At 39.9% G+C, this 23,141-nt stretch overlaps 1 long non-coding RNA gene across 1 annotated transcript in view; it reads left to right on the top strand.

The window, feature by feature from the left end:
• LOC124625785 overlaps nt 1-9,508 on the top strand; it is a 53,836-nt gene extending 44,328 nt beyond the window's left edge. The window contains exons 3-4 of the long non-coding RNA XR_006980721.1: nt 145-289; nt 9,383-9,508. This is a non-coding gene — a long non-coding RNA (uncharacterized LOC124625785). The remainder of the gene's footprint in view (nt 1-144; nt 290-9,382) is intronic.
• Nucleotides 9,509-23,141: the final 13,633 nt, after the last annotated feature.

A 23,141-nucleotide genomic window follows, 5' to 3' on the forward strand; every position in this document is an offset into this window, starting at 1 on the left:
TGTGTGTGTGTGTGAGTGAGTGCGTCGAGGACTAAAGTTTATGGCTTTCTTGACTCTCACTAGAGTGCTCAAACTTTCCGTTAGCTCTGCGTGCCACTTTATAAGTGTGTTCATATTTTTCGGCCGTCGCGCGATGTGTTTCAGTGGTCGCAAACGTTCTGATTGGGATGACACCTGGCGACCGCAAGGCGAAGCAGACGTGCCGCTGGCTCTGTACGGTGGAACCCAAGGAGTATGGCCGGCGCAGCAGTAACTGCAAGAGCAGCCGAGACACTGGCCGCACAAAACGGTAACTCACTCACTTCTTGTTACATGTCAATTGTAAGCTTAACATATCTATCACAATCGGTTTATCAGGCATTCGAGAAGAAAAATGAATGATTAAAATGTAGCGAGGGAGGAGAGAGAGAGAGAGAAAGAGAGAGGTGGGAAGTCTACTGAGAAGCAACGATCATAATACGATGGGCGTTAAATAAGTAATGCAACACTTTATTTTCTGAAAGCAGGATCGCAATACTCCATATTATTATATTAGAACAAATAAGCCCTCGGCCACAAAAATTAAGTCAAAATTGACCAGGTTTCGACGCTACTATGAGCGTCGTCTTCAGAATTAAACTAACTGTTCTAAAACGTAATAGGTATATAAGACATTAATAAACTAAAGTGTGTACTGACTGGAAAGAGATGCGGTATTTACTAGTCACATTCTAAAAAATCTGAGCTGAAAGGTAACCTCATGAAGAGTTGTAAATAAGATAAGATGGCGAGCCGCTACGGGCTGCTCGTACCTCAGTGAAGACGGGCTGCAACAAAACTGAGGTGCCCACGTTAGAAAGTGTGGGCAAGTAAACATGGTGTCGTTACAAGCGCCATCTAGTAGCCGCAGAAACAACTAGGCTACTGTACACTGTAGGCAACTGGTAGAAGCTGACCTCGGGGAAGATCAGTTTGGATTCCGCAGAAATGATGGAACACGTGAGGCAATACTGACCTTACGTTTATCTTAGAAAATAGATTAAGGAAAGGCAAACCTACGTTTCTAGCATTTGTAGACTTAGAGAACGCTTTTGACAATGTTGACTGGGATACTCTCTTTCAAGTTCTAAAGGTCGCAGGGGTAAAATACAGGGAGCGAAAGGCTATTTGCAATTTGTACAGAAAACAGATGGCAGTTATAAGAGTCGAGGGGTATGAAAGGGAAGCAGTGGTTGGGGAGGGAGTAAGACAGGGTTGTAGCCTCTCCCCAATGTTGTTCAATCTGTATATTGAGCAAAAAGTAAAGGAAACAAAAGAAAAATTCGGAGTAGGTATTAAAATCCATGGAGAAGAAATAAAAACTTTGAGGTTCGCCGATGACATTGTAATTCTGTCAGAGACAGCAAAGGACTTGGAAGAGCACTTGAATGGAATGGACAGTGTCTTGAAATGAGGATATAAGATGAACATCAACAAAAGCAAAACGAGGATAATGGAATGTAGTCGAATTAAGTCGGGTGATGCTGAGGGAATTAGATTAGCAAATGAGACACTTAAAGTAGTAAAGGAGTTTTGCTATATGGGGAGCAAAATAATTGATGATGGTCGAAGTAGAGAGGATATAAAATGTAGACTGGCAATGGCAAGGAAAGCTTTTCTGAAGAAGAGAAATTTGTTAACATCGAGTATAGATTTAAGTGTCAGGAAGTCATTTCTGAAAGTATTTGTATGGAGTGTAGCCATGTATGGAAGTGAAACATGGACGATAAATAGTTTGGACAAGAAGAGAATAGAAGCATTCGAAATGTGGTGCTACAGAAGAATGATGAAGATTAGATGGGTAGATAACATAACTAATGAGGATGTATTGAATAGGATTGGGGAGAAGAGAAGTTTGTGGCACAACTTGACCAGAAGACGGGATCGGTTGGTAGGACATGTTCTGAGGCATCAAGGGATCACAAATTTAGCATTGGAGGGCAGCGTGGAGGGTAAAATTCGTAGAGGGAGACCAAGAGATGAATACACTAAGCAGATTCAGAAGGATGTAGATTGCAGTAGGTACTGGGAGATGAAGAAGCTTGCACAGGATAGAGTAGCATGGAGAGCTGCATCAAACCAGTCTCAGGAATGAAGACCACAACAACAACAACAAACTGGTGGATTTCCTTGTTGACTGAGTCGAGGTTGATTGTTTCATTTATTGAAATACAATATGCCATCAAATTATATGATGCTTGGTGTGTAGCAAATGAAAATTGTTACAAGCCCCATATGATAGAGAAATTAAACCAACATATTTGTAATCAGTAATGGAACGAACGTGCGACAAAGACACTATATCTTACACAGCCCGTATCAACACAACATACAGACAATGACCACATGCAATATACAAGAGTGCAACAACACACACACAAAACTAAATCGCACATTCTCACCTACAGTAACAGAACTGTCAACAGAATAGGCAACATATTGAAGAAACATTGACTTCAGATAGGATACAGGACAGTCAACACAACACAGAAAAATTCAGAACACAGCAGATACCCACTGACAAATTCAACGGAGCAGTAATACAAGAACTCGCATGCAACGCTTGCCAATAAGTATACATAGGACAAACATGCAGGAACTTTTAAACAAGATACTCAGAACACCTCACAGCCATAAAGAGTAACTGCATCTATAGCTCATTCCCTCACCGACTAATAGCCCGTAACCAAAGCCCAACTACAGGGCGTTTCAAAAAGAAAGAGCAGATTTCAAACATTTATTTCTCAAAAACTACAAATGATAGAAACACAATTCAAACGTTTCTTGTCAGAGAAAGGTTCAAAGTTTTTCAATGGTCCGCGCAGAAGTTCCATGCAAATCCGCAGTGGCGCTGGCGTTTGTTTGTAGGAAAATGGCGACGACACCACAGGAACGATCATTTTGTGTGCTGCAATTTGCAAAGTTAGAGTCCATTGTTGGTGTGCAACGTGCATTCTGCCGTCAATTCAACAAACAGCCGCCTCGTCATAAGCAAATTTATGAGTGGCATCACAGATTCGTAGAAGATGGTTGCATCTGCAAGCGAAAAAGCACGGGTCGTCCACGCACATCGGATGAAAATGTCGAGCGTGTCCGTGCAGCTTACGAAAGGAGCCCTAGAAAATCCACGACACGGGCAAGTCACGAACTAAACATGTCTAAAACAACGGTATGGCGCGTTCTGAGTAAGCGTCTGCACATGAAGCCGTACAAACTGCAGTTATTGCAAGCATTGCGTCCTGACGACCACAACAAAAGGTTCGAATTTTCAACTGCAATTCTACAGGACATGGAAGAGGACAATTTTGCCGAACGATTAATTTTTTCAGATGAATCAACGTTTCACATTTCTGGTAAAGTTAATCGGCATAACGTACGAATTTGGGCGAGTGAAACTCCGAGGGACGTTATTCAACATGAAAGAGACTCACCAAAGGTTAACGTCTTTTGTGCAATTTCGGTAAACAAAGTTTATGGACCTTTCTTTTTCATGGAGAAAACTATCACAGGAACCATTTACCTGGACATGTTAGAAAACTGGCTATTTCCTCAACTTCAGGAAGATTCAAATCACTTCATCTTCATGCAAGATGGCGCCCCACCACACTTCTCTGAACCTGTACGACGGTACCTAAATAACACCATTCCAGGACGGTGGATTGGAAGAGCAGGAGCACAAGATCAATGTCATCGTCTGTGGCCTCCCAGGTCACCAGACCTTACTCCCTGCGATTTTTATTTGTGGGGGTACATAAAGGACTGTGTTTATGTCCCACCTATGCCCGCTACTCTTCAAGAGGTACGACATCGAATTGTTGCGGCCGTGAATTCGGTAACTAAAGACCAGTTGCGTCGTGTGTGGCAAGAAATGAGATACCGGTTTGATATTTGTCGTGTAACAAATGGTGCTCATATTGAGGTACAGTTTTGATATTTGTTGTGTAACATTTGGTACTCATATTGAGTGAAGGACCGTTGGAATTGTGTTTCTATCATTTGTAGTTTTTGAGAAATAAATGTTTGAAATCTGCTCTTTCTTTTTGAAACGCCCTGTACAATAGCAACAGATTAAAAAAAAAAAAGAGAAAAAAACGTAAATCTGGCCACAGTCTATACCACAAACTGACAGTAGAAAAGAGCTTCCACATACAGAAGGCATACACAACAACATAGTGCTTACTGCGGTTTGCGAAGTGAAAAGGCATTTGTAAAACCGAAATTACGCAAAGTACATTAATATGTGTGTACAGCTCTCTGAATGCGAAAGAAGAAGGATCAGGCACAACAAAACGTGAGTAATAACGCATATTTACGCAAAACATTTTGCCATGAAAAAATAAGGTTTCTTAAAAAGCAAGGGATGTGTTAACTTGCCAATGAAATTCACGCTTGCATCGCTTGGTTTGCAGATGACAAGGTATCAATGCAGAACACCATACAGATGGTCCTACAAATCCACATACTGTAAAATCACGGTAAGAAGAAAAATGAACAAAAACCTTATTTAGACCTCACTTTGACAGATCAGCTACAGCCTAAAGTATATTCATTTTTTACAGTTTTCAATAGACAAAACCCATGATGGTGCCGTAAAGGTGTCGAAATACCTTTGGATAACAAAAAAATAACGTTTTTTTGCATAAAAGGCGGAACCTTTATCCAATAATTTAACTGCAAACACGGAAAGAAATACAAGAGCTACAGATCCAAAATATGATCCTTCTAACTGTGAAGCGAACTTTGAAACTGTGGGTCAAAATTGTCACCTGTAGCTGTACTCCTTTCGATTGTCAAAACTAACAAACTAGAGAGCAGAGCTTGACTCGTACTAGACCTAAGGTGATTCTTAATTAGTTCGAGTTTTGAAAAACTCATCTCTCATGATCCTCCCAAGAAATCTATGTCAAAATGAAATTCGGAAAAATATTCAGTTACGAACAGAAATACCCTTAAATGTGTCCAACCAACAGGCTCTGTTTCTTAGAACTTTGGTAGCTAGCAAGATATCTTGTTAGTAGCAAGATATCTTGTTAGGCGTGGAATTTCTGCGAAGATACCATCTACAGAAATCTCATTATAATTGTAAACTATACTTTTGTCCAGTAGTTGGAAGTTCCCGCTTCACAGATCTGATCAGATAGCTGTGCTCTAAAAGAGCAGAGCGTTCTGATATACGTTTCACGATTTTGCAACGTGTTCCCGTTTCTCGCAGAAACCTGTCGATGCACTGTGATGTTGACCTTCTCCGTTCCTGTTGCAAAGGCCCTGCAGCCTTCTCTCCAGGCACAGTTTTTTTTTCTTGTTGATAGTTCTACTTTTTGCCACAGTATTACGCACCTTGTCATACGTATCCGTTGCAGAAATAAGTACTTTGGCAGCAAGATAATTCCTTTGAGTTTTTCAGTTTCTTCGCATACGTACTCTCTCCTGGTTCTTCAATTTCCATACGTGTGGCTGTTTTTACGTTATGTATGTATTCACTCCAGAATTGAGGTAATTTTATATCTTTCGCATGTCGCTTTGGTCTGATGCTTTTTGAAAACTTGATACTGAAGGGATGAAGGGTGTAGAAGCTTTAACAACATTCAGCACTCAGGTGACCAGTGACTGGTCTTTCACAACTTTGTCCCTCTCTTTTTTGACAACTGTGCTCCACTTGTGAGATGTTTTATGTTTTTGTATAATTTTAGATTATATTTATGAAAAAATAAATAAATTTTACTTAAAATATATTTTTTAGTCGATAAAAACAATTGTTAGTTGATAAAAAGGAATAATTAAAAAAACTGAATTCTTTAAGCACAGGCAGCATTTACTTATTGGAACTTATTGACACGTTACGTGCAAAATGAGACAGGTGAAATACCCTCAGACTTCAAGAAGAATATAATAATTCCAATCCAAAAGAAAGCAGGTGTTGACAGATGTGAAAATTACCGAATTATAATAAGTCACAACTGCAAAATAGTAATTCGAATTATTTACAGTCGAATGGAAAAACCGGTAGAAGACGACCTCGGGGAAGATCATTTCGGATTCCGTATTAATATTGGAACACGATAGGCAATACTGTCTCTACGACTTATCTTAGAAGAAAGATTAAGGAAAAGGCATACCTACGTTTCTAGCATTTGTAGACTTAGAGAAAGCTTTTGACAATGTTGACTGGAATACTCTCTTTCAAATTCTAAAGGTGGCAGGGGTAAAATACAGGGATCGAAAGGCTATTTACAATTTGTACAGCAGAAACCAGATGGCAGTTATAAGAGTCGAGAGGCATGAAAGGGAAGCAGTGTTTTGGAAGGGAGTGAGACAGGGTTGTAGCCTCTCCCCGATGTTATTCAATCTGTATATTGAGCAAGCAGTGAAGGAAACAAAAGAAAAATTCAGAGTGGGTGTTGAAATCTATGGAGAAGAAATAAAAACTTTGACGTTCGCCGATGACATTGTAATTCTGTCAGAGACAGCAAAGGACTTGGAAGAGCAGTTGAACGGAATGGACAGTGTCTTGAAAGGCGGATATAAGATGAACATCAACAAAAGTAAAACGAGGATAATGGAATGTAATGCAATTAAGTCGGGTGATGCTGAGGGAATTAGATTAGCAAATGAGACACTTAAAGTAGTAAAGGAGTTTTGCTATTTGGGGAGCAAAATAACTGTTGATGTTCGAAGTAGAGAGGATATAAAATGTAGACTGGGCAGTGGCAAGGAAAGCTTTTCTGAAGAAGAGAAATTTGTTAACATCGAGTATAGATTTAAGTGTCAGGAAGTCGTTTCTGAAAGTATCTGCATGGAGTGTAGCCATGTACGGAAGTGAAACATGAACGATAAATAGTTTAGACATGAAGAGAATAGAAGCTTTCGAAATGTGGTGCTACAGGAGAATGCTGAAGACTAGATGGGTAGATCACATAACTAATGAGGAGGTATTGAATAGAATTGGGGAGGAGTTTGTGGCACAACTTGACAAGAAGAAGGTACCGGTTGGTAGGACATGTTCTGAGGCATCAAGGGATCACAAATTTAGCAGTTGTGGAGTGTAAAAATCCTAGAAGGAGACCAAGAGATGAATACACTAAGCAGATTCAGAAGGATGTAGGTTGCAGAAAGTACAGGGAGATGAAGCAGCTTGCAGAGGATAGAGTAGCATGGGGAGCTGCATCAAACCAGTCTCAGGACTGAAGATCACAACAACAACAACGTGCAAAATAAAGGAAATACTAGTACCGTACGTAAACAGTGTTTATGAATTATAGCATAAAAGTTTTGTAGCATCAAAATACCTCAGTTTGATTAACATTTTTGGGAAGCGTTTTGCACACAGTTCGCCTACAAGTAGCACACAATGTTAATGTTTGCGCAAGGGCAGTGTGACGTCACTTTATTATCTGCAATATTTGGCCCAGTTCGTATCTCCTCGTGTTTTTGATGCTCCTCATGCTATTGCTGATTTGGTGCCTTTGTTTCTGTATCCATCAGACACAACTTCATTCTCTCTAATAATATGTGGTATTTAGCTATTGCTAATTTCCTGAGAAGTTTTCCATTATATATTAGTATTAAGCTCCTAAAGAAATATCCTGTTATCTTATCTTTTTATTGGGACCATTTCGTAAAGGAGATAAGACTTAAATGAGCAGACGTTAAAAAATTAGAAGATAGCGAGGGGCCATATACTTATTTTGCGCGTTGCACAAATGTTCGCACACGTCCAGCTTTCCCTTAGTGCAGTTACAGAGTCACTTTTTTTGGAGACACCTGTATCTTCACATATGTTAACATTGCTTATATTAGAACTAAACAATGAGACTTCATGAGAACAAAAGCACATACACATTGTCTTGTAAAACAAATCAAACTTGAATACAACGTTTCTGTATTTATTGGGCAGGAGCTCAGCAGGAATTTCGCGTTTATTCTTGTTCAGTCTCGCTTTAATCAGTTTCAAGTTGATCAAGGTCCTGGCATGCCGGACACAACTATGCCAGCTGTCAATGGTAGTATTTCTTCCTGAGTCTTTTATGTGAGTAACAAGATGTTTAAGAACATTTGAAAGCCATATACCGTTACCTGAAATGTGCGCGACAAGAAATTTCCGTTTCTACTACCGCAACCACCTTTAGTTCCAACTTTCTTTGTATTTTCAGGCAAATAGTGGTTAAATGAGCAACGCCCTCGAAATGGAGTGAGTTGCTTAGCAGTCATTAGATACTCTTTAGGACTTGTAAGGTCCTGGGCCGAGGCCCTTAGGGTTGCATGAATTCAAAGCGGGGAGTTCGGTGGTAAAGGCCTGTCCTGTTGGCGCTCTGCTCACTAATGAAATGGCGTGAGTGAGACAAACATTTATTCCACTTAAGTGTTACCATAAAATCATCTCCGTGACCGTAAGGGCAGTGGACGCAGCATGCAGCCTTGGAACACACTGACTCATCTACCTAGAAACACGACGACAGTTTCAGACTGCCAGTTTCTGCTTCCCTTAGATTAGCTGTCGTAATTCAGATTCTTAATTCACTGCAAATTATTCGAACAACGGGCAGTGAGTTACTCAGTTTTCAAGTATCGTAATAAAGATGACGAATAACGAAAAGATAACCACCTCGTCGTCATGCTGCGATGTGAGACTTACAATTTGAAATAATCAAACTTTTTAATCAATACTTTGCCTGCGATCGTAAGTTATATGAGATGACATTCACTTACTTAATGTTATTTTCTGAATTTTATCCGCGGCCCCCAAACAAAATACGCTACTCCAGTGAATTAGTTGAGGGTATTTGTCTGTAGTGTAGCCTTGTACGGAAGTGAAACATGAATAGTAATCAGTTTAGACAAGAAGAGAATGGAAGGTTTTAAACTATAGCGTTACAGAAGACTGCTGAATATTGGATGGGCAGAGGATATCATGTACTAGGAGGTACTGAATCGAATAGAGAAAAAAAAGCAATTTGTCTTACAACTTGAATAAAAGAAGGGGTTGGTTGACAGGATCAGTTGGATGTAGGCTGCAGTGGGTTTTCAGAGATGAAGAGGCTTGCACAGGACAGACTTGTGTAGAGAGCTGCATCAAATCAGTCCTTGTATTGAAGAGCACAACAACAACTACTACAACAGCAATATCGATACTTCAGAGACCCTTAATTTCAGTGAACATTATACGTTTTGGTCCCACAAATGATACATTCATTTCTGTATACTTATAAGGCAAATTTCGTCTAGTTATGACACCAGCTTTTCCATTTGAGATATAGAAAAAATATATTCACATTTTAAATCCTATGAGTCACTTTTTACAACATTTTATATATTTTCATTTGGTTTTTAGTGGGGGTAAATAAAAACAGTCTCTTCATTTTTGCAGGTATACTACGACAAAGAATGCCCAGAATGTTCCCAGCGAAATGATCAGCCGATCAAAGAGATTCCAGCTCCACCACTTCCGTAATGAAGATGGCTTCACACACTGCGATTACTACAAGATTCAGCCTCAAGCATCGATACTAATATTCGGAGCTTCTATGCTTCACGTAGCCCTCATAACTTCGTATTAAGTAGACTTTCTTCCGAAAATAAAGTTTAATCGAAATTACTGTTTCTGTCTGATTACTGTTTTCCTTCTGCTTCCCAGCCAGTTCACTTGCGCTGTCTGATAAAATTCCAAATGCCATCCAAACTGTTTGTTTTCTCCTATTTTTCGGTAAAGCGGTCAGGCGAAACTTTCATTTGTCGTGACATAACAAAATATTTCCAGAATCACAAAAATATAAGGCAGATAAGAGAAGACCGACTTGATAAAGTCCTGTTTTCGGATGTAGTGCCAGAGTACCAGTTTTATTTCTTGCTGATCACAATTTTGAAACGTTTCTGAGATCAATCTAGGTTCAGAAGATTTCTGGGTCTGACAATGAGATTTGTTTGGTTTAAAGTTCGCCCTCTTAGTTGCAGAACTGTTTTTCTGATGGCTAGTTTACATCAGTGTTTAATAATCTATAGACCTGCGCAGCTGCATAAGCAACCAGTCGTATTAGTATGGAACCACATATCAAAATATCACACATGAAATATCCCAGCGGAAAAACTGTATTCTGGATGCAAGAGGACAACGGAAATAACGAAATTTTTTTATTATATTGTAATTGTAACGTGGGATCTCTAGTGCCAAATATGTCGGCAAATATGATTTGGTTGTTTGTCTGATTTCACAGAAAGAATAAAAACATTGGTAAGTATGTAGCAAGAAGACAGCCTATTGTGTTCGAAGTACCAGTTCAGAGATCTCTCTTACTGTTGTTGCAGTGGAAAAGGGTGAACACCATTAACATAATGGAGAAAAGTCCAAAGTTGGAAATAGAAATAACGTCACCATTTAAAAAAGTAACTATTCTCTGCAGATGAACCGTCTAACCACCATCTCATGCTATTATGTCGAATAAAAGAAAATTATATCGCAAACCTCACAGTAATCCACTGTGGCTTTTTTTGCAGTAGATTTTCCCGCAGTCTGAAATGAACTAAGAGAAAAACTTACATTTTCTCTATATTACGAGCGACATTATAATAAATGAACATTGTTCCTGTACATCGTATTGACTGTCCACCAGTGGTCATTCTAGTTCTTGGTACAGTTGTCTATTTGTTCATTCCTGCTTGGATAAAGGAATCCAGCTTTCCGACTAAACTTATACACACTGCTAAGTGAATCTTTCACATTTTATTCAGTCTTTTGTACTGTCTCACATCATTACAATGCGTCATTAACACGTACAAGTCTTAACCCACAACTCGTTGACAATCAGTCGTCATTTTACTTAACTGGAACACGATAGTGCAAATCTGTATTTTCCAAGGCATGCGAGTAACGTTACAAATCATGTACGAGGGAAAATAAGCGATTGAAATAGAATTTTATAAATTCTTAGGTGCTTATATTGGTAAGACTTTGAATTGGAAGTCACATGCCACATATCTTAAATGACTTAGTTCTGCAACTTTCGAATTACGGATTACAACAGATTTTGGAGACAAGTGTCAAAATACTGACTTTCATTTCCTGTTCTCATTCAGTAATGTTCTATAACAACTCTTCGTCAAGAAGGAAGGTATTTGTTGCACACAAGCCCTTCAAACAGTTGTGCATACTGACCATCTCTCTCGCAGTATATTTACTACTTTACGATTTTTGTTATCAGCGATCTATTAGTTTGAAAGCTACAGTAACAATCATAGATTCGATACCAGAAGTAGAAGTAACCATCACAGGTCCTTAGTGTGGCACAGAGACGAGTGACGCATTCAGCCATAAAAAATATTTGACCGGCTGCCAAGTTAGGTGAAGCGTTTAATGGGAAATGAAATTAACTTCAAAAGCAAACTAAACTGTTTAGGAACTTCTTCAGCTCCTCTCTACAGTTAAACAGAAGGTTTTTCTTACTCAATGTCAACAGGTTCAACCACCATATATGACGTTTATAAACAAGATCAGATCTTTAGAGTTCCCGTCACATTAAAACTTAGTGCCGGACCGAGACTCGAACTCGGGGCCTTTGTCTTTCGGGGGCAAGTGTTTTACCTACGGAGCTACTCAAGAACGGTTCACGAGTCGTCGTTAGAGCTTTACTTCCTCCAGTACATCATATACCACCGGGTCGACAATTGCGGTTGGGTTGCTCATCTGGTGAGGCACTTGCCGGCGAAAGGCAAAAATTCCGAGTATGAGTTAAACAGCCAAGAGATTTCGTTTCAGTGCACAGTCAGAGACGAGAGTTCAGACGGAAGAAGATAGATTACATACGCACTGTTTTATGTCTGGCCCCTGAAGTGCGTCTTCGGACCGTATCTCTCACGGGAATGGCCGAAGATCCACGAGCCTTCCGACGAAAACACACGCTGTTCTGTGGCTTCATATCTGACGCCTTGTATTATAAATGATTTCTATACGTATCGACTGAGTAGTTTTTGTTGATGTTCTTTGATTTTGTTGTAGAGCAGGGTTCTCCTCCTTACTCAACCCGAGCTAGGATTACATTATCATAAACATGACGAGTAAAGGTAAAAAAAAAAAATAATACATGTTCACAATGCGAAAAAAGCTACGATTAAAACAAGAATTAAAAGCAAAACGTACAGTAGGCATATCCATCATAGTTAAGTGTATCGCCCGACAGTTAAAGGGGCAAATATTCGTGTAGTTTATGAGGAAAACAGTTTAACCGACATCGTAATTTAATGCTCCACGAAAGAACGCACACGCATGACAGAATGCTTGTAGTAAGAAACTAAAATACCCATTGCACGTTCTTTCAGTCGTTGCTAAGAAATACTGTTCTGATCGCTTGGCATTGACATATAACGTGTCGATCTCCTCAGTAGGGACTGAATCTGAGTTATTGCAGAAAATCAGTGACCGGAAGCAACAGACTGGTAGAAAAATATTGTCACTTAACGTAAAAAAGCGGGGATCGAAATGTACTTCCCAGATAATATCACATGATATTATGCCACCGTCCAGGTCATTATGTATTTGAAAGCAAGCGCGTACCTACACCAAGTGAAAACGCAAAGAAGCAACAAAATACACAGTGCCTGTGCTACAAGCACCGACGTAACCAGGTCTGGAGATGGCAGCTCCAACAACAAAAACGTGACTACTCATGTGAGTTATCAGAATGTGATAAGTGATTTAGGCGTGACAGAAACTGGAAGAAACTTGCTAGCTATTGACATAGCAAACGGAACTCTGTTCCATGGAATACGTAACACAATAAGAGACACACTATCTGATTCCAAAATCTAGCAAATTCATGTGGTGACAAGATACATTTGTAACACACTGAGCAATATAATAAACTACATCGAGATGTCTTGAGACGGAAAGACGATGGTACCAGTGTAGAAGCGTGGATTAACGAGAGCAGCACTTACGATAACCTGTGTGTGTCAAGCCACAAGACGTAAGCAGCCCAACGCGTTGACTCCTAGAGAGAGAAGACTTTGTTCTCATTATTACGGTAGTGTTCGACGCGAAATGTTGATAAAGTACCGCAATGACTGAATTTGCATCGATAGAACGAACTGTTATGGTTTTGAATGAATTACGCCTCGTAGGCTTGACGACGTGGGAGAATGTTTTCCTTGTGTTTTCTTTATTTGATACACATCAGCAGCTCAAGAAGGGCCACGATTGTTTTTTTAATGAAATAACAGCAGAAAGTAAAACAGAGGGTCAGATGCGTAAATTAGATTTAGCTGAATCATTTTACAATGCTTGAGTTTCAATGAGAAGACCGTGTCACGAGACCATTTTTGGGTACAGAGACAAGGCATAGATAACAAATATTTGCAAGGAAATTAAATCGGAAAAGGAGAAGCCGACGTGCACAATCTCATGGGACGCCTGATTCATTAAGGACAAGTTATTTTTTGTGAAGACCTTCTACTTATGCTTTGCTCTCTGCAGCTCAGTACTGTACTTTTTTATATTTTCTGCTGATCTCAGAATTCAAGCCGTAAAAAAATTATTTACAAAAAGAAGCGACTGTGTGTTGTATGAGTTTGGGATCAGCTCCTGCCATCAGCACAGAGCGAGTGCGTAATATAAAAATACCTCTCTTTCGCAAATGCACTTAGTTTCAGAGAGTTTACTTATTCTTTCAATGATAATACAGTGAAATTATCTGCTACCAAGATCAAATTGACGCTAAAATCACTGACCGTCGAATTTTGCGCCTAAAGTCGGCGTGGCTATTCAGCCTGGAGACGCCGTTGCAGGTAATGGGCTGGGCAGAAATAACGCAATGTCGTTCGCTCAGCGCGACTTGCCCTTAGGAAGGGCGTTCGAAAACAGAATCAGGCACCAGAGCTGCAAAGAGCGAAGTCCATTCCGCTGTGGAACGTGCTACTGTAGCCAAACGCCAGGGGGTAGGACTTTCCGTATACTGCGGCATTCTCCACTAGGTTCGTAGCCTCAAAAAATCATATTTTCTTACTCAAGCAAGCGTTTTCAGATGAAATAAATGTTGTGATTTGTAACTTAAAAGTGCAAGTGTAATGATAGAAATCGAACATCTTATACTTCAGTGATGTTTCAAAAGTATGAGTATCTGTGATAGGAGTAGAAAAAATCGGTTCAATGACGGAGATGCTATTGATAATGTTATGTGAATAAGAGCAGCTGTAAAACATAAATATTCCTTTCTTAACAGTGGTTTATCTTACCAGATATCGGAAATAGACTGCACCACATTGGTCGTCTGGATCTTTGACTATTGAGCCCCGATCCTAGTCAAGGTTTAGTCCTTGGGGACGTTTGAACATTATCTATTAGGGAGTTTCACAGTTTCTACTCTAGGCTCCGAGCGGTTGTAGAGGAGACTTAGCAGATAAAGGTTTGATATGGAACCCACTAGGGGTAAGATAGATACTGCCTACAGGAAAATTAAAGAGACCTTTGGAGAAAAGAGAACCACTTGTATGAATATCAAGAGCTCAGATGGAAACCCAGTTCTAAGCAAAGAAGGGAAAGCAGAAATGGGGAGCGAGTGTATAGAGGGCCTATACAACGGCAATGTGCTTGAAGACAATATTTTGGAAATGGAAGAGGATGTAGATGAAGATGAAACGGGAGATACGATACTGCGCGAAGAGTTTGACAGAGCACTGAAAGACCTGAGTCGAAACAAGGCCCCAGGAGTAGACAACATTCCATTAGAACTACTGACGGCCTTGGGAGAGCCAGTCCTGACAAAACTCTACCATCTAGTGAGCAAGATGTATGAGACAGGAGAAATACCCTCAGACTTCAAGAAGAATATAATAATTCCAATCCAAAAGAAAGCAGGTGTTGACAGATGTGAAAATTACCGAATTATAATAAGTCACAACTGCAAAATAGTAACGGGAATTCTTTACAGACGAATGGAAAAACTGGTAGAAGACGACCTCGGGGAAGATCATTTCGGATTCCGTAGAAATATTGGAACACGTGAGGCAATACTGTCTCTACGACTTATCTTAGAAGAAAGATTAAGGAAAAGGCATACCTACGTTTCTAGCATTTGTAGACTTAGAGAAAGCTTTTGACAATGTTGACTGGAATACTCTCTTTCAAATTCTAAAGGTGGCAGGGGTAAAATACAGGGAGCGAAAGGCTATTTACAATTTGTACAGAAACCAGATGGCAGTTACAAGAGTCGAGGGGTATGAAAGGGAAGCATTGGTTGGGAAGGGAGTGAGGCAGGGTTGTAGCTTATCCCCGATGTTATTCAATCTGTATATTGAGCAAGCAGTGAAGGAAACAAAAGAAAGATTCGGAGTAGGTATTAAAATCCATGGAGAAGAAATAAAAACTTTGACGTTTGCCGATGACATTGTAATTCTGTCGGAGACAGCAAAGGACTTGGAAGAACAGTTGAACGGAATGGACAGTGTCATGAAAGGAGGGTATAAGATGAGCATCAGCAAAAGAAAAACGAGGATAATGGAATGTAGTCGAATTAAGTCGGGTGATGCTGAGGGTATTAGATTACGAAATGAGACACCTAAAGTAGTAAAGGAGTTTTGCTACTTGGGGAGCAAAATAACTGTTGATGTTCGAAGTAGAGAGGACATAAAATGTAGACTGGGCAATGGCAAGGAAAGCGTTTCTGAAGAAGAGAAATTTGTTAACATCGAGTATTGATTTAAGTGTCAGGAAGTCGTTTCTGAAAGTATTTGCATGGAGCGTAGCTACATACGGAAGTGAAACATGGACAACAACTAGTTTGGACGAGAAGAGAATAGAAGCTTTCGAAGTGTGGTTCTACAGGAGAATGCTGAAGATTAGATGGGTAGATCATATAACTAATGAGGAGGTATTGAGTAGGACTGGGGAGAAGAGAAGTTTGTGGCACAACTTAACTAGAAGAAGGGATCGGTTGGTAGGACATGTTCTGAGACATCAAAGGATCACGAATTTAGCATTGGAGGGCAGCGTGGAGTGTAAAAGTCGTAGAGGGAGACCTAGAGGTGAATACACTAAAGAGATTCAGAAGGATGTAGGTTGAAGTAGGTACTGGAGATGAAGAAGCTTGCACAGGATAGAGTGGCATGGAGAGCTGCATCAAACCAGTCTCAGGACTGAAGACCACAACAACAACAACATGGAACCCACATCCTCAAATGCACCGCTTGGATGTAAAATAAGTTTGAAGATCGGATGAGTTTCAAAACTACCACTTCACGGTGTGGTACATAATGGTAGACCTGCTCAATGGGTGTATCGAGAATCGTTTTTCGGATCACCTCAGTCCATCTCGTGGCAGTTTCGTGTAATCACAACGACGGCTGCGAGGAACTAGTACGTTCAGAATAAGGAAGGTTGACTAGAGTGCTGCCTGGATGTTCACCGAGTGTTGTGCGCCGAGTGTACGGCAGCTTGCGTCGCTGATACACAAGGCCGGTATCAAGCTCAAACTGCGCAAGCAGCTGTTGGCGGAGCCAAACTATGAGCAGTGCCAAAGGTGTCCTAGTGCAAAATCTGTAAATGAGATGGATGATAATTAGTAACGAAACCAACTCAATACCACACCCAAGATATCTTGATTTATTTTTAAATGCCTTAACAAAAGCGCAAGGAACGACAGCTAATGTGTGAAGCAGGGTAGACTAGCACGCAAGGGGACGCATGTAGGCTGCCTACATGCCAGGAGCAACGACGTCATCAATTACCTTGAATGCCTGATGCCAAGAAAGATGTTGAGGGCGGGAAATTTAAATGTCCAAGACGGAGGATCTAACACGGTATTTATAATGAGAAATTGGGAAAAAATAACAAATATAAGATGGCTGAAGTAGCTCACATGTGCTAGCACCCTTTATAACATCTTGGGTGAAAGTATACGATCTGCCTGTAGTTCGCGTTATGTTAAAAATAAATGAAGATGTTGATAACACTGCGGTATTTTCAGGTCAAAAATATTTAAGCTTTTCCTGAATTTTGCTTAAATTGGCGCCATGTTTGAAAGAGTCCTATTATTTATCAAATACATAAAGATACTGATAATACCAGTGTAACTTGACATTCGTGGTCTAATTTGTAGGTCAAGAAGCAAATATCAATGTCCACAGTTCCCTTTGCTCAGTGAAAAGACCTAAGGAACTGGTAGAAAGAGCAGGTGTCTCCTATGTATGAAAAGGGTAAAAGAACGGACTCGCAAAATTACAGAGCAATATTCCTAACACCGGTAGGCAGCAGACTTATTGAGCATATTCTGATTTCGAATACAATAAATTTCCTGGAGACGAAAAAGCTTGTGTCCACAAATCGGCACGGATGTTAGAAAGCACCACTTATGCGAAACTCAGCTTGTCCTTTCCTCGCACGATACCCTGCGAACTAGCGTTGCGGCCTCTGGATCATGGGGTCCAGTGTGCGATTCCCGGCCGGGTTGGAGATTTTCTATGCGAGAGGTCTCGGTGTTTGTGTTGTCCTCATCATTTCATCGTTATAATCAGTATCATTCGTGACAGTGGCTAGACTGGACTGTGTAAAAAATTGAACTGTGAAACAATTGGGAGTCTGAACGGGTACTGATGACTGCGCATCTGAGCGCCCCACAAACCAAACACCTAAAAAACACCTAAAAAACATCCATCCTGTGATCTACGGATTAAGAGCAACACAAAGATTCCGCATTCTTAGATTTACAGAGAGCTTTTGTCAAGATGCCCAACTGCAGACTGTTAACGAAGTTACGAGCATGCAGAATAGCTTCCCAAATAGGTACATGTGAGTGGCTCGAAGACTTCTTAGGTAACAGAACCCAATACGTTCTCGTCGACGGAAAATTTCCATCAGAGACAAGGGTATCGTCAGGAGTGCCCCACGGAAGTGTGACAGGACTACCCTTGTTCCGTATGTACATAAATGATCTAATGGATGGGGTGAGTAGCAATATAAGACACTTGGTAAATGACGTAATAGTATGTGCAAAAGTATCGCTCTGGAGTGACAATAGAAGGATACAGAACTTATATTTTGTATGACGAATGAGGGTTTCCTTTAAATGTAAGGTAATGCAGATGAGTAGGAAAAACAATCCTGTAATATTCGAGTACAGCATTAGTTGTGTGCTATTTGACACACGTCGATTAAATATCTAGGTGTAACGTTGCAAAGTAGTACGAAGTGGTACGAGCACGTAAGGACGGTAGCAGGGAAGGCGAACTGTCAGCTCCAGTTTATAGTGACAGTTTTAGAGAGGAGTAGCTTATCTACAGACGAGTCCCTGTCCCATTCTTGAGTACTGCTTGAGTGCTAGGAATCTCCACCATGTCGGATTGAATGAAGATATGGAAGCAATTCAGAGGCGTGCTGCTAGATTTCTTGACGATAGGTTCTATCAACATGTGAGTATTACAGAGATGCTTCATGAACTCCAATAAGATTCACAGATGCTGAAGACAATGTTATTTTCGTGATACAAAGTAAGAAAAATTTAGCGAGCAAGCTTTTCAAGTGGACTGCGCAACAAGTCTACTGCCACTGACGTGTATTTAGTGTAAGGATTACAAAAATAAGATAAGACAAATTAGAACTCATATGGAGGTATATAGGTAGTCGTTTTTCTTTCGTTTTATTTGCAAGGGAAACAAGAAAGGAAATGTGTAGTAATGGTACATGGTACCCTTCGCCGTACACCATACCGTGGCTTGTGGAGTATGTGTGAAGATATAGATGTATGGTACAATTAAATATTGTTCTATAAAACACATGATGCTTGTCGAGAGTTAAAATGTTAATTCAAAGTCTAACATATCTGCAAGAAGACTTAAACTTTAACATCAATACAATGTTTGTGTCAACGCTATTTTCGCATCTTGTAAAAAATATATCATTAACTAACACGCACGCACACACACACACACACACACACACACACATTTGAGGGTTACAATGATATCTCCACATCTAAAGTGTATGTCAGTCTACGTAAAGGATATTGGCATTCTTGTCAAAGGCTAGGTTAGTGTTGATACGAAGAACGAAATATGAGCACCTGTACCGAGTTCTCCCGTTCTATAATGCAAAAATATAATCGATGATATTATCTGGCTATTATTACTTTTTTTGGCATTTATTCTAGCCGCACGAGAGGTAAAGTACAAAACTAAGTTTTGCTCAAGGCTGCGACATTTACCAATGGGAACTATGGTATCAAGACTTTCTAAAACATCTACAAACTGTATTTCCGTAATTCAAATGCTAAAAGAAAAAGATGTAAACACACAGCATAACCAAAGATAAACGACCTGACCAAGAAACATATGGATAGAAGGCACTTTGATGAGATCTCTATTCCGTTGTAACACTCCCGTAATGTATAGAATACAGAATGGCCAAAGACAATAGTGGAACAAGTTTTCACACTTGATATTCCTTCGCACCACAGATCTCTGGTTGCAAACAGAAATTTAATCGTCACGCGAAAATAAAATTATTTATCAAAATAAGGAAAGATATCGAGTAGAAAAACTTACACACTGGTAGCTTGCCATAATACATAAATAAATATCTCTAATAGCAAATGAAAATGTGATCTTTGCACCAAAATAAAATTGTTTCTCAAAATAGTGAGATTTCGAGCACAAAACGTGCATGGTTCTACTGTCATAACTTGGTTGTTCTGTAACATAGAAAACATACAAGGTTTGCATATTGGCTGATTACACTTACAGATTAATGTACACTGGCGACAGCCGAAGTTTGATTATTGTAAATAGCCTTGCAAGGCGCAATAGACCCTCTAATTAAATATTAACACTTCTAAATTGTCTGTATTACTTATCAGCATAGTAGTGTTTATTCGCACTATTGAAAGAATTATCGGTTTGTTATCGGTTTGAAGATTACATTTATTAAATTTATCAACTTACACAAAAATTTGCTCTCCAATATTACTAAACACACATGAGCACTACTGCTGTTCTAACTTACAGCTGAAACTGCACATATTGATGAGGACGGTTTGATCTTTGTAGGAAAGTAAAAACTGTTATTCCTTTGTCTAAAATTGTCAAAAACGTAGTTCAGATAAAACCGTTATCAAAGTCAGCCAAACGTTATAGTGACCACCAAGGTAAGGTATTTAGTTCACCCAGCAATACAAAATGCTTTTTCATCTTTCGCTTATACTCCTAGCTTACACCATCACACAATAGAGACTGCATGACTCTTTAGCATCCATACATCACCACATTAATGAAAATTGTAACAAACAGCACAATATATAGCAACATTACACCAGAATTGTAACAAATTCACATTATAACAGCAAAATTATAACAAATTCTCCACAAATTGACATCACAGCAAAATTGTAACAAATTTCACCATGTAATGACATCTTCTAGGAAAATCTGCCCCATTAGTTTAGTGATCTTGAATGGTAATGGGCGATCTATAATAATTGCTTGAGAGACGCAAACTTCTTAACTAATATCGCTTGTAAACGACCTTTACCGTCGATTACCAGTTTCAGTAAGCATGGAAACAATATAAAATTATACAGAGATAAAATTAAGTATGATAGCAGGTGCAGTGTAATAACAAAACTGTGGTACAGCATACCTTGATGAAAGATTGTTACATGTCTCCTATACCAGCTGTAAAAGCATGCTCTTTTAAAAAAGGTCCGGGTATGTGAGGGACAAGATAAAGATCGCACGAGTGCGTCTATGTAGAAGCTATTGAAGCTACTTTACAATTTGGTGCAATTTCCACAAACTGATATGCAATAAATTGCTGTATGACGATCATCATCATCATCATCATTTAAGACTGATTATGCCTTTCAGCGTTCAGCTGTATGACGATATTTTGTAATTTATAAAAAGCTGCGGACATAATTGCAAACTTAGTACAATTATAAAAGTTATAAAAATATACAGAAGTGAAGTTACAAGTTGCCCTGCACATGAGAGCCTCAGTAATTACCACATATGCAGATAAAAAAATATCTGCAGTGATACTGGCTCTGAGCACTATGGGACTCAACATCTGAGGTCATCAATCCCCTAGAACTTAGAACTGCTTAAACCTAACTAACCTAAGGACATCACATACATTCATGGCCGAGGCAGGATTCGCAGCTGCGACCGTAGCGGTGGCGCGGTTCCAGACTGAAGCGCCTAGAACCTCTCAGCCACTCCTGCCGGCAGTGATAGTGGATAACACGCTTAAGTCACATAGCAACAAACGTTAAACGATGTGACTGCTCATGTCAGCCTCACAGAATATGGCTACACTGTGTTCCTGGAGTCTAGTACATAAAAAATATCGACTCACCACGGTGACATTAACGGAAAGGCTAAAGTCGATGAGTTACAAACACAGCAAATAAACATAAAAACTCTAGGTAATGGACAACACAAATTCACGTGTAACACACTTGACACAGCCACAAAATTCTCGTTTACTATGTTTCGTTAAGGGTATCTTACCGTGAGCTGTATTTATCTTCACAGATTGCAGTTCCTATTGTCGTTTGTTGGTACAGGCGAATGCGCAATACCTGGAGACTGTTAGGCACGGAATAATGTCTGCAAAGGTACCGCCATACTTATTAGGGCACGTTATCTTCATAAGCCAACAAATGACCTGAAATCGGTAGCGCCTGGGAAAGTATCACAAGCTGCAATGGTCGCATTCTGTAGAGGCCATCTTGGAAGACGTTGTCACACTGTGAGTTAAACAGCTCCCAGCACAAAATTTAACGTCCTCTTTCATCTGGTTAGCAAATACTAAAGGTATCTCTTGTATCAATCTCCTGAGCAAGCCAACGACACTACAAAGTACATACTGGGTCATGTATACAATGAGATAAGTAATTCACCAGCTAATAAAAATCAACATCACTAGACACGACATAGATGGTCCCCTGATTTCAAAAAACCTGCAGTATATAGAGGGAGCTGACAGTTACACGTAACTCGTTTCAGAGGCCCCAGACGATCCTGATGCAGTTATTGCTGTACAGCTCGGCCTCAGTATATGGGAGTCGAGGTTGCACGCCGAACCAGCTGACCGCCAAATCGACATATTTGCCATCTGCCAGCTACAGCGATCAACACTGTAATCTGTTTAATTTTAGTTACCACGGTAAAGTTTATTGTGTTGCGATCAGCAGAGAAGCCGTGCTTGAAGCGTACTGGTCCCGCATCGCTGTGTTTCAGCGCTCATCACTACAGCATCGACATTCACGAGGCCCTCGCAGCCTACTGTGCTACCGTGCAGAGTGAATCCGACGCTATGATGCATGCTGCAGCAGCGCAGCCCACAGCAGGTGATATACAGCTGGCGACGTAGGCAGTTCGACAAACGTTTTAACGGACCAGAGTACAGTTGAAACTTCCCCTTAGAAAAATTTATACATGACTGTGCTTAAACTGACACACAATATTTTTAGCGCAACGCAATCTGACTTTCAAAAATCCCTATAAAAGAATTGCCCCGACTAACATTAACCTATACCTTTCACAAATCACTTACCTCACCAAAAATCTTCGTTATTCGAACTACTGCAATACAGCGAGCGCCACTACTGCCAGCTAAATAAAAGATTCAAACTACTGAAGGCACTAACTACTAATAGGCGTAGTTAGCAAATGAAAGATTTTGATAGAGAACAAACAATGTATTTACCTCAATAGTGTTCAAAAGTCATAATGTATATAGCAGTTCATGACATCCAGTCTTACAAATTTCAAAACTCCACCATCTCTCTCCCCACATCCACCACTGCTGGAGGCTCACCTCCAACTGCGCAACGCTACGCGCTGTTCACATCCAGCTGCCCAACACTACAATGGCAGACAACAATGCAAAATAGCCACAGACTGCTCACAGCACAGCCAGTGATTTTCATACAGGGCGCTACGTGGCGTTACCAATAAGAAAACGTAAACAGCCTACTTACATAGCCCCCATGCTCCCATAAAAAATTTACAAATTGTTTTGGGCAGTGGCCAATAACGTTTTGATAAAATTTTTCATAATTACAATAACAAAAATATCAAATGCACACACTTATTGATACAATGTTGGTCAAAAGCTAAAATTTTCTCACAGTCCATAAAGACAGTCC

This window comes from Schistocerca americana, chromosome 8 (genome assembly GCF_021461395.2).
Source record: "Schistocerca americana isolate TAMUIC-IGC-003095 chromosome 8, iqSchAmer2.1, whole genome shotgun sequence".
In the NCBI taxonomy this organism is placed as follows: domain Eukaryota; kingdom Metazoa; phylum Arthropoda; class Insecta; order Orthoptera; family Acrididae; genus Schistocerca; species Schistocerca americana.